Genomic DNA, 4,268 nt, shown 5'->3' with positions numbered 1-4,268 from the left:
TAATACCTTCTTTGCCTCCGTCTTTACTAGTAAGACCAGCAGTTCTCTGGGTACTCAGCCCCTGAGCGGGAAGACAGGGATGGGGAGCAGCATGAAGACCCCATAATCCAAGGGGAATAGCGAGGGACCTGCTACAGCACTTAGACATACACAAATCTATGGGGCCAGATGGGTTCCACCCACAGGTACTGAGGGAGCTGTCGGAGATGCTCACCAAGCCGCTTTCCATCATTTATCAGCAGTCCTGGCAAAGCGGGGAGGTGCCAGTTAAGTGGAGGTTAGTAAAGGTGACGCCCATCAACATAAACGGCCAGAAGGAGGATCCTGGGAAGTACAGGCCTGTCAGTCTGACCTCGGTGTGGGGAAGATCATGGAACAGATCATCCTGAGTGCCATCATGTGGCACAAGAGGACAACCAGGTGATCAGGCCCCGTCAGCATGGGTTCATGAAAGTCAGGTCCTGCTTGACAAACCCGATCTCCTTCTATGAGAAGGTGACCCACTCAGTGGATGAGGGAAAGGCTGTGGATGTTCTTTACCTGGACTTTAGAAACGCCTTTGACAGCATTTCCCAAAGCATTCTCCCTGAGAAACTGGCTGCCCGTGGCTTGGACGGGAGTACTCTATGCCAGGTGAAAACCTGGCTGGATGGCTGAGCCAAAGAGTGGCCAAAGTGGTGGTGAACAAAGTTTAATGCAGGTGGCAGCTGGTCACAAGTGGTTTTCCCCAGGGCCTACAACTGGGGCCAGTTCCTTTTAAGGTCTTTATCAATGATCTGGATGAGGGGATCGAGTGCACCCTCAATAAGTTTGCAGACGACACCAAGTTGGTTGGCAGTGTCGACCTGCTTGAGGGTAGAAAGGCTTTGCAGAGGGATCTGGACAGGCTGGATTGATGGGCAGAGGCCAGTGGTCTGAGGTTCAACACAGCCAAGTGCCGGGTCCTACACTTGGGTCACAAAAACCCAATGCAGCACTACAGGCTTGGAAGTGGCGAGGTGGCTGCTGGTGTCTTCTCCCAGGTAACGAGTTACGTGACAAGAGGAAATGGCCAGGAGTTGTGCCAGGGAAGGTTTAGATTGGATAGTAGGAAAAACATTTCTTCACTGAAAGGTTTGTCAAGCACTGGAATACTTTTATTTTCAGCCAATCAAAGGGATTTGGTTGGTATCAGACAGACAAGTTTAAACGCATGGGGGATGGAGGGCCCTGGGGACAGCCCAGTCCAAAAATCCAACCCCAACAAATCTGGCCCAAAAAGAAAAACCCAACCCAAACACCCCCAACCCAAAAAAACCCAACCAAAACCACCCCAAAATCCACTCCAAACAACTAAAAATCCCAGGGTTCAAAAAGCCCAACCCCAAAAATTGAGTCCTCAAAACCCAAAATCTAATCAAAAAGCCATAAACCGAACCCCCAAAAACCCAATCCCAAAAAACCCAAACAAAAAAACCCAACCCAAAATTCAACCCAAACACCCCGAAAAATCCAACCCGAAAATTCCAATGCGAAAAATCCAACCCGAAAAATCAAACCACAAAAATCCAACCTGAAAAACCCAAAATCCAACCCAAAATATCACTCAAAAAACATAAAATCCACCCCAAAAAATCCAAGCCCAAAAAATCCAAACCAAAAAAAGTAAAGCCCAAAAATTCCAAAATCCAAACCAAAAAAAGTAAAGCCCAAAAATTCCAAAATCCAAGCCAAAATCCAACCATTAAAAAAAAACCCACTCCAACTTCAAACCCAACCCACTCAAAATCCCAGGGCTCAAGGCCAGCTTGGACGGCGTTGGAGGAACCTGACCTGCTTGAACATGTCCCTGCCGATGGCAGCCCCACCACTGCGGGCAGCACATCAGCGGTTGCCATGCCACCACCGCCAGACACTCAGCGCTGGCCCTGTCACTGTCATGTCACAATGCCTGCCTGACACGCCCATGCAGGGGTAAAAATCAAACCCAAAAAACCCAACCCCAAAATCCAACCCAAAAAATCAAACCCAAAAAAGTCCAAAACCCAACTCCAAACAACCAAATCCCCAAAACACCCAACCCAAAATTCAACCCAAACAACTGCAAAAATCTAACCCCAAAAATCCAACCTAAAATCTAACTGAAAAAAAACCCAAATCCACCCCAAAAAATCCAAGCCCAAAAAACCCAAGCCCAAACATCCAACCCAAAAAAATCCAAAATCCAATCCAAAATCCAACCCGACAAAACAAAATCCACCCCAACATCCACCCCAACCGACCCAAAATCCTAGGGCTCAAGGCCAGCTTGGACGGCGTTGGAGGAACCTGACCTGCTTGAACATGTCCCTGCCGATGGCAGCCCCACCACTGCGGGCAGCACATCAGCGGTTGCCATGCCACCACCGCCAGACACTCAGCGCTGGCCCTGCCGCCCTCATGTCACAATGGCTGCCTGACACGCCCACGCAAAGGCAAAAATCAAGGCCAAAAACTAACTAAAAAAAAAAAACCCTAAAATGCAACCCAAAAAAATAGGGGTTTTTGGACTTTCTGGACTTTCAGACTGCCTCCTGTCACAAGGACATTTCCTTGGGCTGTCAGACAACAACCAGGTGCCAAAAGAAAAGGGATTGTTTCCTTTTCTGCTCTCAAAAAACCTCTTCTTGACATTGGGCCTTGAAAAGGGGCAAACTAGTCCCCTGATACAGGGCAGCAGTGCCCCGTGAGCGGCTGGGACCTGTGGCAGAAGAGACTGGAGCAAGGAGCCTGGTCCAGTACCTTCCACCACTTTCCCTCCGCTCTGCAACGCTGCCCAGCGCCTCCCGCGGCTGGAGCCAATGAGCCCGCTGGAAGTACCAGCCCGTGCGGGGGCTCGCTGTGCCCTGGGGCCTGTCCTCCAGACACGATCTGCGGTACTCAGGCAGCCACTAGCTTGCAGTGGAGGGCCGGCCCGTGGCACCTGGTTCACCGTGCTGAGGTCCAGGGCAGGTACAGTGCCCTTTGCTCTAAGCAACGTGGCACCTGCTGGATGCCAAGAAGTGCCCACAACACTTGGCTCGTGGCCACAGGAAACCAGAAACCTCCCTGTGCCCGCTAGCCTACAGAGAAACCAGAGGTTTTCAAGCTGGACTGCTAGGGACTCCTCTGGGCAGGGGTCTTGTGAGGAGGAAGAGGAAGGCAAACCGAGGTGAAGGAACACAGTCCCTCATCATCTGCTCCTCATTCTAGTCTCCAAAGTGTGCCAAAGAAGAAGAAGCGCCTAAAAGCATCCAGCCTATGCTGCTGCAGGCTACGCTGGCCGAAGACCAGGAGGCTAAAGAGAAGGCCGAGACCGTGGCCGAGGAAGTGCTGGAGCAGGTGAAGGCGCTGGACCAGTCCTTCCACGTCTTAAGGAGGGCTCCCGATGAGGTCAGCGGAAGCTCGGTTGCCAGTGCCAGAGGGGCAGATCCTTTGGACACTTCTACAGATTGCCGAGGTGAAATTAGACTGGTGGCTCGAGAGATTGTGGCCAGTGTTGGAGAGCTTTGGGGAGCAGTCGGTATCCAGCACGTCTGGTGCAGCTGAGCCAGGGCCGGCAGCCAGGCAGAAGCTGTCAGAGCTCGTTGCCGGCAGAGCCACCCAAGCAGGAAGATCTGGAGAAGAGAGATGGAGGGAGGCGCAACAAGCAGCTTCCAACAGAGCTTCTTCGCACTCTTCTATTGACAAAGCGACCAAAGAGGCTGTTGGAAGCGTTAGCTCCACCTTGTCATCCTTTGTAGCTTCTCAGTTTCAGCAGGACTTTGTCTGGCAGTTTCCTGAGACCCTGAAGCTTCGGGGAGTGGTGGAAGGACCAGGATCACCCAGAGCATCGGAATGGCAGATCCCAGAAGCAAGCAAGAGGGCAAAGCTGCTCATCTTGCAGCCACTGCAAAAGGCTGCTGATGTCTCTCGAGTGAGTCGCCAGACCGCCAAGGAGAGCACGCAAAAAGCCATCTCCAGAATTCAGCAGCTGCGTGCAGAATGGGTCGGGTATGCCAAAACCATTGACCCTGAAGTTGTGGAAACCTTGAAGAAGAAGTCAGAGGAAGAAAGGATGTCAGAGCAGAAATGAGAGAAGCTTCAACCAAGGAAGGTCTTGCCACCTCTCAGCCTCCCTGCAACAGTCCCACCTTCAGAGGAAGCAGGAGAAATCAAAGAGGAGAGCTCACAGACTCTCCTCCCACCCCTCCCCTGAGGCGCTGAGCGAGATGCTCGCCGGCCAACAGAAGGCCTTCAGCAGTCCCGGCATTACACCTCTGGAGTCACAG

The sequence above is a fragment of the Larus michahellis genome, unplaced genomic scaffold (genome assembly GCF_964199755.1).
Source record: "Larus michahellis unplaced genomic scaffold, bLarMic1.1 SCAFFOLD_34, whole genome shotgun sequence".
NCBI classification, from domain to species: domain Eukaryota; kingdom Metazoa; phylum Chordata; class Aves; order Charadriiformes; family Laridae; genus Larus; species Larus michahellis.
Note: the sequence above shows the minus strand (reverse complement) of the source record.